At 43.4% G+C, this 16248-nt stretch overlaps 1 protein-coding gene across 1 annotated transcript in view; it reads right to left on the reverse strand.

Moving 5' to 3' along the window:
* Positions 1–16248, reverse strand: part of CDH13 (cadherin 13) — a 1287194-nt gene that overhangs the window by 1053100 nt on the left and 217846 nt on the right. The window lies entirely within an intron of this gene.

The raw sequence follows: 16248 nt of genomic DNA on the forward strand, positions 1-16248 counted from the left end.
ATTGTAATTAGACCTCCATGGACAGTTGTAAGAACAAAGGATTCAGGTACTAAGAAGTTTGCAACAACCAGCCACACCCTGCCCCTTATAGTATAAAAGAAGCGTGAATTCTAACTCTGGTAAGATGGTTCTTTGAGTCACTGTTTCACCATCTTCTCAGTCTGCTGGCTTTCCAAATAAAGTTACTATTTCTTGCCCCAACAACTCATCTCTCAATTTACTGGCTGATCATGTGGGGAGCAGTAGGAGCTTAGACTCAGTAATATTAGGAGGTCAAGAGAATCTCCAAAGACTTTAGGATGGAGAAAGTTTTCAAATACTTGTTGCAAATCCAGAAGAAATGTAAAGTTCTACCACTCTAACCTGTTGAGGATTTCAATCAACCCCTCCCTGCTCCCAATGTATTTGTAGGTTTTCAGTATATTCATAGCAAATGCCTACTTAGGAGTTTTTTGTGGATTGTTTAAACTTTTCTTTCTTTCTTTTGGCTGTCGTTTAAGCATTCTTGTGAAACCCATCATTATTGTACTTAATTTGTTTACTTTAAGCAGTTTTGCTAATTCAAAGCAGTTAAGCAGAGGCCCTGGTGAGGATGAGAGAACCTCTACCAATCAGGGTATCTAACCCCATGTGATCTAAGTTTTAGCCTCTGCAAGAAGCCTTGTCTCATCTTGCTCCTTTCTCTGGAGGGGAAGCCTGCAGCTCACTGACCAAGGTGGCTCATGGAAAAAGAGAACCAGGTAGATTATGTAGCAGGCCCAAGGAACAGCAGGTATGGATTTCTCCATCCTTGAACTTCTCAGACAGGAAAGGATTGTGTTGTGTTGCACTCTGAGGACACTTCTCAAGATGGAGGCTGGTAGAAAGAGAATCTGAAACTGAGTTGAGTGCTGCAATGGCCCTGGCCAGGAACCTTTCCCCTCTGTCTGTGGAGTAGGTTGGACCAAGGGAAATCAGCCCTAGAAAAGGAAGCAATGTCATGTCAGGGTGTCTCTTGATTTACTCTGCAGGAAACCATCTCAACTTGGAAGCTTTTTGCCAGCTGCAAATCCTGCCGGTACTATCCCAGAATGACTTTTCCATTGGGAGGTAGGGATGGCCATGCCATTGCTCACTGGGAGTGTGTCTGGTTTGGCTTCCTAGTAACTCAAGATCCAATCCCTAGGTGCTAAGGACTGTGGGTATGAAGCAGAGGATTTCAAAAAAAAAAAAAAAAGAAAAGAAAAAAAAGAAAAGAAAAGAAAAAAGAAACAAACTCAAGAAGAACAGTTAGACTGAAATACTATGTGTCTGAACAATGCTAGACACATGGTGGACACTCCATTATATGTATTTAATTGGATTGAAAATATCCCTTCCCTCAGGGGAAGAAGAAAAGACAGCTCTAGCAGTTTGCTGCAGATAGATTTCACTGTAGGCAAAGTCACAGTGGGTTCAAAACGATGGCACCAGCACTTTGAACTGTTTGTGCAGGTATACATGGGCAGATATTTGAGAAGAAAGCCAAACATTCAAGATTACCTTCCTTTTCTGACATCCTCATCCTCCTCTGTCACACACACTGGACTTGATACATAATGTTGATGCGGTCTGCCTAGGTAAAGTATTGGGGTGCAACAGAGAACAGGAGCTTAGGCTAAGTGCCTCCTGAAAATGCACTATGGGTTTTCTCCTGGGTGGGAAACACTTATGTCAAACTTTTCTCTATTTCCCATGTTGATTTCATCTGGTTAGCAGCCTCTGCTCCCAGCTTTGTGTGATTCTCTTTGCCAGCTGCACAAAGTAGGCTTTTTCCAGTCTAACAAATGAGTTCACCTGGCTATGTTGTTGTGTGTTTTGGGTTTTTTGTAATTAAATCTTTTGGTAATGTAATGCCATATTTATGAATTAGAAAATGAAAGGAACCCTACCACATCTTAAAAGTCCCTTCATGCATAAAGTTTCTCCAGTAAGTGGGCTTAACAAATGTCCATTAATTAGATATTCCATTCTGTATTCTGCTTGCATTTGTCATTTTATTTTTATCATACCATGTGGCACACAAAGTGAGTTAGTAGTATATTATTTGTGTACTTAAGTATAAGTAACTATACAGGTTTCCTGTACAACTGAGTTGCTGCTACTATAACTCACACATGAAATGACTAAAAGTTACTAGTTGGGAATTATGACGGAATGACCTTAAGAACATAAACTGTGTAAAGGGCAACACACAAGCTGTCCAACAATATCAGGTGTGAGTTTATCTGTACAGACTTTGCAGAGATGGATTTATTTACATCGGTATGTAGTCTACTTACATTTTTATCTTCTAACAATTTTCTACAAAAATAGCAATTAATTTATAAACACTGACAGACGACTTTCTAGCTGGATTGATTTTTGAGAGTGTTTTGGTTTTCATGTTTTGTTGTGGTTCTTGTTTTCATTTCTGTTTTCATTTTTGGTTTCATTTCTGTAGATCTATTCCTGAGATTGTAGTAGTAAAAGCTTTGCTTTTCTGGGAAAATAAAGTAAGAACTAGGAACTAGGTGTGTGCATCACAACTAGTGTAGAGGAGGAGACATATTTGAAGGAAAAAGCTTTAAAGAGAAAGTCAGGGGGCAGTTGTCAGGTTGTAAGAATTTTTTTCCTATGGGGTACAAGATTTTGAATAATGAGGTATTTCTCCCAAAATTAGAATAGGCAAAGTATTAATAAGATTAGCTTTGTGTTGTATGCTCCTTTAAAAATGGAAAATATTTAATATAACATAAAAGAGAAAAAAGCTTTTATGAGTTTTATAAATGGATTCCTTACAGGATGACTTGTTCTCTAGCTGTGATCTTACCATTTCAAATAGATGTAATTTGAATAAATTTTGTAAGGGGAAGAATCAACAAAAATTATTTTTTAAGAGAAAAAAAAAGAAGTCTGAAGTCAGGCAGTCCAGAATTGGTGTGGGACTTCCATGTTTATCAGGGATCCAACCTTCCTTCTATTATTTTTATACTTTAGTATCATTACTATTTTTTATTATATAAGGTTAATGTGTACAGCCTTACAGTTCAACATCTGTATATACTACAGAGTGACCACCACAAGTCTAGTTACAATCCATCAGCAGCCTCCTTCTGTCTTGATGGTCCATCAACCTACAGCATAACCTCATGGTCTAATGACAGCTGCTCAAGCTCCAGCCATCATGTCCACATACCAAGCATGCAAAGGTCAAAAATGCCCTCTCCTCGTGGATTAATATCCCAACATACAGGCTTCCCACATGTCCCAGAAGTGCTTTATATCCAGAATGTTCTCACCTGGCCCCATTTATCTCCAGGAGAAGCTGAGAAATACGGTCTTTCAACTGGGCATACTGCTGCTCTGAGAGAATTCAGAGTAGGAGGGATGAATAAATATTGGGAAGTAGATAGAAATCTAAAAGTTTTGGCTAGGAAGGAGGAAAATTGAGACAAGAGCTCCCTGCCCTCGGTGGGTTCATAGAGGAGACAGAGATAATGAAAGAACCATACCAATACAAGTGAAGTCACAGCTAGGGTAAGTAGATGAAAGCCTGTAGAAAGGGGATTTGGGAACTGAGAGGAGATCTAACTGCAGCGCTGAGGAGTTGAGGATGGGCTGAAGGAGGGAGAAGGAAGCAATTACTAGCAGCAGAGGAAGGTCTAAATCAGGCCAGACAGGGAGGCACGGGCCAACCCTGAGGCCCTGCGGGTGCTCACCTTCTGGCTCCCTCCAGGAGCCTTGGGAAGCATTTGCTAGGGTGGGAACAGAGATTCCATGGCCATATTCGCACTTTGGAAACATTCTGGCCACTGATGGGATGTGGGGAGGGGGCTAATCAATGTGAGTGAGTGGTCACGCAGATCAGGAGAGTGACAGTGAGAATGAGGGAAAGCACTGTGGTTTCTAAAAAGAGTCAGCCTTCCTTGAAATACTCAGGGAATAAAGCATGGACTTTCTCTAGGGAGAACCACACTGTGGGATGCTTCCTTCAGGCAAGAGAAGCAATCATTTTCTGATCTATATTTCCATCTACCTAATCCTGGGTGGCCAGGCATATTTCTGAAGAAACTGGGCAGCATTTAGAGATGTGGGGCTCCTTGTGGTCGGTCCATAGTATCATCTAATAATGGGTCTGGGGGGGCCTTGAGAGAGAAAAAGGCCTGGGTCTACCTGAACTTTGTGATTTTTCTCTTCGTGCATTTTCCTGGCCTCCAGCTGGGTTTCTGATGTGGAACTAGAGGCTTGGCCAGGTAAGCATACAGAGCTCTTGGCAGGGATCTACTGGGGGCTCTATATGACCAAAGCATCTGCAGCTGTTGGGAGGTGAGGAGGTGGTGAGGACTAAACTGCAGGGGTGCTCACTGTTTTACACGCAGCAAAGGCCTGGCCCAAAGCAGGCCCCCAATACACTTACTATTTATTTAATGAATAGATTAATGCATTAACTGTTCTGTCAACAGACTGGAGACGTAGTAGAGGAGAAAGGAAAGGAGATAATGGTGGGAAAGAATAAGCCAGGAAGAAAATTGGAAAGGGAGATTTTGCATAAACTCTGCCTGGAGGACATCCCCACCATCATAAAGAGCTATGCCTGCAACAGCTTCCTGTTATAGTTTACACCCACCTCTGCCTACGTGGGCACCATTATCAACGTCTGTAATATTCTCTCTGGCTCCAGGGAACTTCTCCCTAAAGTTCCTGCTCACGATGCCTTCTCCAAGAAATCTGCCCACTCTTTCATCCCAGTTTCTCATATCTTTCCTCCAGCCCAGTCCCTCAAGTCCAGGAAATGCATTTACCACAATAATGTGACTTTTGGTTCAGGCTCTAGCAGCAATATCTCACCTTAGGCTCTGGAGTCAGGCAGACTTTCTGGGGTTTGGATTCCACCTCATATGTCTATAAAATTGGAGGTAATCATAGTGCCTGGCTTATCTGGCTGTGATAATTTAATAACAGGATCCCTGTGAAACACTCAGCACCATGGCTAGCTCCTAGTTCTACTACAGTTAACTGCAGACAACCATGTTGCCTGTCCCTCTCTGCCCCATGTTCCTTCTTAACTTCAGAGCTGGTGGCTTTTAGCACAACCCACAACCCTTAAGATGGGCTATAAAATCAATAAACTCATTTCATACAAACAGCCTAGTGAGAAAAGTATCATTTTTACTTTCCCCATTTTACCCATGAAGAAAACAAGGCACAGAGAAGTGAGGTAACTTTCCCAAAGGCACAAAGCTTGAGGGTGGCCAAGCCAGAACTTAAATCAAGGTAGTTCAGGTCGAGCCCACACAATTAACCCCTATACTCAGAAGAGAAGAAACAATCACCCTTAGCTGCTATGGGGAGCACATTGTTTTGTCAGTTCTCCACTAAAGAATCTGAAAAGCCAAGCCTCTCCCTTGCCCCACCTCACCCGAGAAACCTAAAGCCACCCCAAGATGAAATTTCAAATGCCAATGTCCAAGGCTCCAAGTCCATGGGGCAACAGCAAGGACAGATCCCAGGCTGAGTGATAGAAGGAAATCAAGAGGGAAGAAAGATGGAGACAGGTTGCTCAGGCATGATCTAGAGCAAATCTGAGCAACCTACAAGGCAACCAGCTGGGGAAAGGAAAGAAATGTTTGCACTATTCATTCATTCAGTGTTTGTTGTATTATCTACTATAGGCATGTGAACAAGAAAAAGCTCTTGTTCTCACAAAGCTTACATTCTGGTGCAGAAAGACAGCCAGCGCTCAAATCAGAAAAGTAGCAAATGTATGCATTAGAGGGTGTTAAGTGCCTTGCAGAGTATTAAAATAGGGTTGTATGACAGATCAGGGATTCTTTATGTCAGCTACATATTAGAATCACCTGGGCTGATTTTTTAAGTCCAGATACCCAGGCTGATCACCAGACCAACTAAGTCAGAATCCATCATGGGTCAGACCCAAGCATTAGTATTTTTAAAGCTCCTAATGTATAAGCAGGGCTGCATATTCCTTGATAGAGAGGGGCAGGGTGGCTGACTTGGGCAGGCTGGTTGTGGAAGTCATCTCTGAGACGGCAGCATTTAACAATGACCTGAAATTCCAAAAGGAGCAAGACATGCAAAGATTCAATGGGAGACCCTTCCTGGCTTAGGGAAATGCGAGCCCTCAAGCCCTAATGTCCAGACTTCCTGTGTGTCTACAATCAGCAGCAACTAAGCTTATTTTCTCTTAGCTAATAAACAGTGTTATCTGCCAGGGTTCTGAACGGCAAGCAACAGAAACTAGTTTTGATATGTTAAGCAGAGAAGTAATTTAGAGGAGGAAATTGGAGTTCACAAAATGGATGTGAAGATGAAGGACCAAACTTGGAAAATAGGCACAAACCGAGTCAGTGTTAGTGGACCAAGAAGCAGCATCTTTTGGCAAGCCAGCCTGACAAGGATGCTACCATCATGCTACTAGCTTCTCCTGCAGCTGCCATCAATGAATTCTAACTACCCATTTATCTGGCCCCATTATGCCCACCCTCTGTCTCCAGAGATTCACCCTGCTGTAGCTTCCACAGTGGGAGGCAGGATACAAATTACTATCAAGACTACATAGTCCAGAGAGGAGATGGGTGGGAGACAGCCAGGAAATGAAAACCATCCACCACAGAAAACATCAGTATGTCCTTCCCAGCTTGCGTTGCATGAGGTGTGATTATGTCAGTATTAGCTCAATGAAAGCAAGGGTATTCCTTTGTTTCTTTGCCTTATTCTCTTCTCCCATTGCATAACATATCTCTTTGCAGACTGCATATCTCAAGTAAAAGTTTGTTGAATGAATAAGATTGTTTTCATCTGTCTTCTTGCAAATGTATTCATAGAAAAATTAAAAAAGAAAGTCTAGACTGCTTTGTGACCCCATTACTTTCTTTTTCTTCCCCCATTCACCCTCCAAATTTATCTTTCTCAAGGTGTATACTGATTATGTCCCTAATGCCCTTTCCCTAAGCATCACCCCATCAGGCTTCACTCACAGGATGGAGTGAAGGTCACAGGATGGCAGGACTCTGCCATGGGCCCCTCCCTCCCAGTTTTCTTCCCAGCACCAAGATGCAATTGCACCACCAAGTAATTTATCCTCTTTGTGTACAATGCCTGAATAACTTGCCTTTTGAATGGTTCTAATTAAAGGAAGAAAGAATTTCAGTCTAAAATTTGTAAATTCATAATATTCTTGAAAAAAATGAACCTTGTGAAGTTTAAGTTCCATTTAAAAATATACTCTGAGAGACCCACAAGTTACAAGGCCGATTTTGACAGACAGCTTTTACTGCCTTTGGCATTTCAGTAATGACCCTAGAACTGCCACTGACCTGCCAGCATTCTTGGTAAAATGACAGTCTGCTCAATTTCTTCCCCTATTAAAATGTGGTGGGAGCAACCAAGAGGGAAGGGAGAGAGAGAGAGGAAGACAGGAAGGCAGGAAGGGGAAAGAGTCAGGGGGAGGAAAGAAGACTAATGGCTCCCAAAGATGTCCACATCCAAATCCTCAGAACCATGTAAATATGTTACATTTCATGGCAAAACAGAATTAAGGTTGCAGATGAAATTAAGCTAGCTGACCTTAAAATAAGGAGAGCAGCCTGGGTTGTCCAGGTGGGCCCAATGTAATCACAAGGTTAAAAGTTAAGAGGGAGGCAGGAGAGTCAGAGGAAGCAGGGTCTGAGAGGTGAAATGCTGCTGGCTTTGAAGATGGAAGAAGGGATTATGAGTCAAGGGATAGGAGTGACTTCTGGAAGTGGAAAAAGCAAGGAAATGGATTCTCTCCCTGGGAGCCTCCAAGAGAAATGCTGCCCTGCTGACACCTTGATTTTAGCCCAGTGAGACCTGAATGGGACTTCTGAACTACATAACTCTAAGGTAATAAGTTGCGTTGTTTTAAGCCACCAAGTTTGTAGTAATTTGTGACAGCAGCAATAGGAAACTAATTCCCAAAGCAAGGAGAAGGAAGCATTTCTTGGTAACACCTGTGGGCCAGGTGCTAGGCTGGGGAAACTAACATGAGCTACTATATTGGGCATTTGTGGTAGATTCTGGACATTTGAAGCAGAGTTCTCCTAAGCAACTGAGCTCTCCCTTTGACTTCAAGAAAGGAATAGCCATCCCTGGGGAGAAATGTAAAGCTAGAGGTTAGGGTGAGTATTCAGATAGTAAAAGAAGATCATGGATAGAAAATCAAATGTCTTACTTGTGAGGCAAGAGATGAGATGGAGCATGACTGGGAGCAGCAAACATGGAAACCACCTACTTTATCTAATCCACAGGGTGTGTGAAAATTTACCATGAGCTGGGCACCAGGCAAGATGTAGAGAGATGGTGCCAAAGGATATGGGCACTGGCCCCAACAAGTCAAACTTCAAAAGATGCCAAACTCCAAGCAGGCCACAGTGAGATGCCAAACCATGCCCACAGGGATGGCTACAGTCAAAAGAAAGACAAGAAGTGTTCGCAAAGATGTAGAGGAACTGAACCTTCCCTACATTGCTAATAGGGTTGTAAAATGGTGCAGCCACTTTGGAAAACAGTCTGTCAGTTTCTCAGAAAGGTAACATAGAGTCACCATATGAACCAGCAATTCCACTCTGAGGTGTACACCCGATAGAAATGAAAACATAGGTCCACACAAAAACTTATGTATGAATATTCATGGCAACATTATTCATAAAAAACAAAAGGTAAAAACAACCCAAATGTTCATCAACTAATGAATGGATAAATAAAATCTGGTATAGCCATCAAATAGAGTATTATTCATCTATAAAAAAGGAAGTACTGACATGAACTATAAGGATCATCTTGTGGATGAACCTTGAGAACACTACGCTCAGTGAAAGAAGCCAACATAAAAGGCCACATATTATATGATCCCATTTATACTAAATGTCAAAATAGACAAATATATAGAGACAAAAAGTAGATGAATTGCTTCTAGCACTGGAGGGAGAGATGAGAGTATTAGGGGTGATAGCTAAGAGTAAGGGCTGGAGGCCACAGGAGGTCAGTTCCTGTAGTGGCTCCAAATGGAACTTCCCAAATGTACTCTGCTGCATGGTCACCTTGTACCTTGTCTACCACATGTGTCTCAATCTCTCTGCTATTCAGGAGTTTAGGCTGTGGGGGCCTTATTGAAATAGAGTTGGCCTGATAGTGCTAACAGAGAAAGGTATTCTAGCGGCCCCTTTTCTGGCTACTTTTGAAAGTTCCAATGTTTTGGACCACAAAAGAAGAAAAAAGAAGAAGGGCAAAAGAGGGGGGGGGGGGCACTTGTGATTACAAGGCATCTGAAGGGTCATTTTGTCATTGTCTGAGGCTCCACAGCACTGGAAGCTCCTTGAGGGCAGGCCCTATGCCCACATGCTCACTGTTCTGCCCCAGCTGTCCCAGCACTTGGCACACTGTATGCTCTCTATAAATACTGATTAATTAAACCAAAGGAGTAAAAAGTGGCAGATAATGTAAAATTTCAATCTTTTCCTTCTCCTGATGCCTCTAGTCTCTGTACAGAAATTTATTTTTCAGCCATATGTATTATGACCCCCTCCAAAGCAAAAGAGGCAACAGACAGTTGGAGTTTCAAATTACATGTGTTATTTTTACTTTGGTGTCCTTATGAGCACTCAGTCACAGGAAGGGTAGCTGAGAATCAGATGCAATGGGTGTCCCTGGGTTGGGGTGGAACCCACAGAACCCAAGCAAAGAGCAGGATGGCTAATGTAAGACCTCAGTCTCTTAGCAACTGAACTTGGGAAGGAGAAAGCATCAGACACTGGGGTGTATGTAAGCTAGTACCAAGAGGTCTTAGTTATGGTTTCTCTGTTTGGAGGTTTTAAAACATGTCTACAGTCTTCCCTTCAAAAAGAGGGCTTAATTCCCCTCCTTTGAATGTGTGCTGTACCTAGTAACTCGTTTTCAATTAATGTGGAGGAGACCACAGTGTATGGCCTCTGTAGGTAGGTTGCGGTTGGCTGAATAATGTCCATCTAATCACTAGAACCTGCGAACGTAACCCTAAATGACAAAGGGAACTTAACAGAGGTGATTAAGGATCTCGAGATGGGAAGATTATCCAGGATTATCCAGGTGAGTCCTAAGTGGTTATAAGGTCCTCGTAAGAGGACAGATGAGATTTGACTACTGAAGATGAAGAAGCGGATGCAATGAGGCCAGGAACCCAGGAAGGAGGACCACCTCTAGAAACTAGAAAAGTCAAGGGAATAGAGTCTCCCCCAGAGCCTCCAGGCAGGAAACATGGCCCTGCTGACACCTTGCTTTTGGCCTAGTGAAACTGCTTTTGGACTGCCAGTCTACAGAGCTATAAAAGAATAAATATGTGTTGTTCTAAGCCACCAAGTTTTGGCCCATTTTGCTACAGCGGCCATAGCAAACACATCGGTCACAGAAGACATTGCTGCTTCCACCTTGCTCTCTTGGATTGTCCAAATGCCAGCTGCCATGTTGAAAAGACTCTCAAGAAACAATAAAGGGAATGTTTTCAAGCCAGTGACCACTGTGGGCAACTGAAGCTATTCCCATCAGGAAATCTGGCATTCATTGCAGACCATGCACCTCAGGATCAACCCACCTGAGGGCCAAGGGAGCTGGGGTGTACACAGCCACTCTCATCAATCGCTGGGGAAGGACTATCCCTGGCATGGGGGGTGGGGAGAATGTTAATCCTTCAAGACTGCCGGTCTGGTGGAGTAGGTTCTGGTGACCACAGGAAGAAACGCAGGTTCTAGAGGTCAGAAGTGCTTTCACTGGCATGGTAAGGGGAAGAGGGTGTGAGCAGGGTTCTGGCAGTTTCTGCTACACCAAGAGATCAACAATGGGCAACGGAGCAGAAGACGAGTGTCCAAATCAGAGTCCGTGCAGAAGGATGAGCAGTTAGCAAGAAAGCCAAATGTGGATGTCCCCTACCACTGCCACATTCCAGCTGTGTGCCGCCTGCAGTCAACATGCAGAATCCCTCATTCTTCAACAGCACGGGCTGGGGAAGGGGGTCACACCATTCCCATTTTGAAGACGGAAACACTGAGGCTCAGAGAGTTTAAGAGGCTTGTCCAAGATCACCCTAAGCTAGTGAGCACAAATGGGAGAGCAGCTCATTCCCGAGTGCTCTCTCCTGCCTCTCCAGCAGCTGCAGGAGAACTGTCTTTAAAGCAACAATAGTTTGTCTATCTCCCGACAGCCAGTGCCCTTTCCCCCTTCATGTCCCATGCATGGTAGTGTCATGCTACATTTACTTCCAAGTGTCACGTGTCACCTGCCACCCCACCTGCCTCTAATCATGTGTGCACACGTGTGTGTGTGTATGAGCAGCGTGTGCATAAGCACACACAGTCTGCTGTGTTCTGGACATCACAGAGAGGCCCTTCGACACAGCAGGCCACACGTGGCACTCATCTTTCAGAGTTTAACCAGCTTATATGAAAGCAAATATTTGAAGTTTACCAAACATGAACCAAGTAAAACCTAAGTCAATCAAAAGTGACTAAACACCACTTTTGTCCAAATACATGTTTCTAAAAGGTCACAGCTGGTGTAATTATCCATGCTAGACTTAGCACGCATTCAGCTGTGTGCTTAAGACTGCCAAAAACTGGAATACATTCAGAATCCTTAAATAAGAGTCACCTTGTTTTCAGAAAATGCTTGGTTAAGTCAGGCTCAGGGGTGGGGGAGTTACTGGGGGAAGCCTATTAGAGTTTAATGACACTTTGAGAAAATGTATAGGGAAACTTTTTTGGAAAAGGAATAGAAATACATGTCAGAGCCAATTTCTTATAATATATGGGTTGAACCCTTTTTCATCAAAGAAAATAAGTCCTGACAAGTACAACAACAACAACAAAAAGAACACAATGACAAAATGAGCAGCCCAGGAAGTCGATCAACAGGAGGAAAAAACAAATACCTAAATGCAGGCTTGGGAGTGACCTTGGGAAACTGTGACCTGCGCCAGGGGAGGAGTGAGCAGCGATCACCAGTTTTCCCCCATCCTTTGGCATTTCAATAGGCAGAGCCCCAACCCAAAGTGCATCTTAGCAAGCATGCAACTTGTGCAGGAGTGGTTGTTAAACCGTGTTCTGTGGCACCCTAAAGTGCCATGCCAGAGCCTTAGGAATCACCACAGAAAATGATGGGCCACATGAGGGTGAGGGGGTCCCAGCTCTCCTGCCTCACTTTTACCTGAACAGCTCCCTTCTTATCTGCTTTAATAGCTTAGACTTCCACCTACGATTTTGCTTCAAGACAAGGTTGTTCTGTTAAATAGATTGAATTTGAAAACTTCAGGTTTCTATAATGTCTGAGGCTCATGACTGCCCTCATGCTCAGATAGGAATTTCCAGCCTCAATGTCAGATAAGAGAACCAGGGCTGAGTGGAGGAGGACAACAGACTGGGGATTAGATGGCAGAGCACGTTGGAAAAATCTGGAAAACAGCAGGGGTGGGGAGAGTATTAGGGGAGAGGAGGAATGTAAGTGCCTGAAAGGCTGGGATTTTTGTCTCTCTTTCACTCACTGCTGCATCCAGGACCTAGGAGAGTACATGACACACAGTAGGTGCTCAATAAACATTTGTAGTAAATGAATGACTAAATGAATGAATGAGGCACTCGGTGGAAGAGACCAATGGAGAGGCCATGTACAAGGAAGGATGCAGCAATGGGGTCAGCACCCCGGGACTGGGACGGTTAAATGGAGTCAGCCAGCAGGGAGGAATGGCTAGAAGTGATTGCAGCTTGGAGAGACCACCGGAGGCACTGAAACAGAGACTTGGGGAGAAGGCCGTCTCATTCTCTAGGACACCTGGGAATGTCTCTGTGGGTTAGGAGGGAGCTGTTGAAGGTGTCAGTTTCGGAACCAAAGTCTGGCCATTTCTTCATGGCAAGAGAGAAAAATAACCAAACTCGCAGGAAATAGAAAGGCAGTTCCATATTTAAAGGACCCAAATGAAACCCTGAAAACTTTACCCCCAGAGTTCAACTTCAAGAGAATCCATGCCTGCATAAGTGGAATGAGGTCAGGAACAGGGTATAGACAGGACTTTGAGTCTATAATGTTATACCTTAAAAAAAAAAACAAAAAGAAAGAAAGATCTAAAATCTCTGGAGGCAGATCGCTGTGGTGGTGAAGAGCACAGATTCTTAGAAGCCAGGCTTCCTGAGTTCACATTTAGGGTCCTGGTTGCTCGCTGTGGGACCTGGGGCTAGTGACTTTAAACCTCTCTGGGCCTGTCTCTTCCTCGGTAATATGGGGACGATAAGAGTACCTCTGTCATGGGTTGTCAGAAGTATGTTAAGTTAGGCGATATAAATCACTGATATAAAATGGCTTTTGTCAGGGATATGGCACCCTGTGAACATCTGTTAAATACGGGCGTTGGCACGGTGGTGTTCGTTATAACTTTCTTATGTTTAAAATAACTACAGCTTAAAAAAAAAAAAAAACTTCCCCCAACCAAAGGCATATCCTTCTGGTTATCCCCAGACTCAAGAGGAAATTAACCCTTTGAAACCACCAAAGACACATACAGAGGAGAACAGGGAACATATACGCCAGCAATTCTCAAAGTGGGTCCCAGAGCCAGCAGCACAAGCAGCACCTGGGAATTTGTTAGGAATGCAAACTGTCAGGTCCCACCCCAGACCCACTGAATCAGGATCTCTGGGTCTGAGGCTAGGCAGCCTGTGTTTTGATGTGGGACTGGGGAGGGGCCTGCTGCAGAGGGTTCTGATGCAAGCTGGAGGCCATCACCCAAGACCAAATAAAGAACCATGTGGCCTGAGGTCCCAAAGTAACCCATGTAGCTGAATGTCTCTGATACATATTGACGCTGCCACTGGCTGAGCATCTTTAGTCCCTGTCACTGGGGAATCTACTCTCCCTAACTCTATTAACTCCTCACAGGGTAAGGAGCTGGGAGAACTAGTTAGCAGTATGCCCAGGAGAAATGGCAACCTCGCTTTTCCCAACCCCACCTGGTAGGTAGAATGGGCCTGACTAAGGTAATGGGGACACCTCTTGTGAAGTTCTCTCAGTAGGACAGTATCTGATCATAACTCCAGAATATTTCATTGTTCATTCACAGAGATCGCAATCTCTTAAATTCTCTCAGTGCCCCTGTGTGCCCAACCCCCCAACCAGGGTACACTACACAGACGCCAGCAATAACCCTTCCTTAAATGTTGCTTAGAGCAACAGCACTTGTCCTACTCGCCCCCACTCTGGCATTCCCAGGCAGGGAACTTCCAGTAGTGGCTGTCAGAAATATGAGAGAACTATCAAAATGCTATAAAAGCATCTTTTTAAGTTGTAAAACAGATAAAATAAAAATTATGGGGTTTGTTCTCAATGGAATATACACTGCAAGTTTATTATCAGTGTAGAAGTTAAAAACAAACGCAAACTGTGAGCATAGTCTCCTGAGAAAGGTTGTACGGGGTTAGGAATAGCAGGAAATGATGGTCTGGGATGATTCAGTGCCTTTATCAGTGAATATTGGAGGATGCCAATAAATATTTGTTGAATGAGTCAGTAAAATGTGCTATTCACAGTACACACCTGTGTCTTGTCACACGCACAGACACAAACATACCCACTGTAACAAGCCTCTACCAATCTATCTATGCCTGGGCATCAGGTCATGTCCTTTCCTATGAAAGTGGACATTTTTAGATATCAGTCTTAGCCCTTCCAGCTGCTACAAAATTTTTTTTTAAAGAATGCGAAAAAAATTATGCAAAGATAGAGGAGCCAAGTCCAGAACAAGTGGTTGGGGGAGAGCATAAAAAATAAAGCAGTGCTCCTTGAGCAAAGATGAAATTCTACTCCTCTCTAATAAACTCAGTGATTATGAACTTCTGATCTATAGAACTGGGCTTCTTGTGCCCAGTGAAAGGACTCAGAGGGTGGAATCTCAAATGTCAGCAAAGTTAACTACAGAGAAGGACCTTAAGTGCATCAGTCAGGGTTGAACTACTAGATAGAAGGATTAAGTGGCTAATAAAAGGGATGTTCTACTGACCTCTAACACAAGAGGGAGGAGATAATAAGATAAGTAAAGCTGGTGAGGATAGTAAGACTATAATTATGGCCAAGTTCAAATACTGAATGAATATTAGAGAACCCTCTAGATAACATGAAGAGAGAGGAAAATCTTGCCTCTGGAAGTTAATACTGCCTCCAACACTTGAGATGCTTCTGGCTGCATTTCCCTCAGACCAATGCAAAAACAAAATCATCACAATGGAAGTTTCAACACACTAAGGCAGTACTTGTGTTTCAATATGCTGAAAAGGGGCGACAGAAAGAAGTGAGGCCTCATAACCAGGAGAAACTCATTGTGATCAGAAGTCATGCCAAGTCATTATTTTTAACAACAGCTGTTGTGGCCACTGTCCCTGGGCATTTAGTGAGCTTCTGCCATGTATACATGGTGGTGAGGTTTGCCTTGTACATCCTGGGACATTTAAGAAAAACATATACATTCATGCAGTGAGTCCTCTGGTTGGAAGTTAAAACTCAGTAAATTAACAAGTTGTTTTTTTTCTCGATGTGGGAATTCAGGATCTGATGCAAAAACAGCAAAAAATAAATACATTAAAGGAAAAGCATTTGGTTCAGAACAAGCATACAGTCTCCCTTTGCATCTGGAGCATTTAGTTTTTTCTGCAGAATGTTTTATATAATTGTTTGCTTAATCTCTTGGGTGAAATAAACGTATGGCAGCTTTACTACACTATTGATTCAAATTATTACTATAATGACAGAGCTATCCAGGGAGTTGTCACTGGATTTCTTGAGATGTCCTGATGGCTGTTGTATGCATTATTAAGGAGCACTCAGAAAAGGAAGCCCCTCCCTGCATCCCCTGAGCCAGAATTACTTAAGGCACCACTAGGCCTGGTTGTCATGAGCCAAAAGGGATGCTTTCAATGGATTTGCAAGTGTGAGGTCAATATACTCTAAGGGACTCACTTTCAGGTTTTAGACCTGCAGTCCTGAAGACATGACTGGACATTCACAAAGACAGGAAGAAACACAGTTTGTAGGACAGGGTCCCTGTAGGAAACAGAGGAAACTCAGGTCCTGAAAAGAATTTAAGAAAGGATCTGCTTACAGGTGTGGACAGGGTTAGTGGACTCGCAGGGGTGATCAGGCATCCAAGAACAGCATCAGCAGGAAGCCCTCACCACCTCTAGGGCTGAAAAGCACAGGGAA

This window comes from Camelus dromedarius, chromosome 9 (assembly GCF_036321535.1).
Source record: "Camelus dromedarius isolate mCamDro1 chromosome 9, mCamDro1.pat, whole genome shotgun sequence".
Taxonomy (NCBI): Eukaryota; Metazoa; Chordata; class Mammalia; order Artiodactyla; family Camelidae; genus Camelus; species Camelus dromedarius.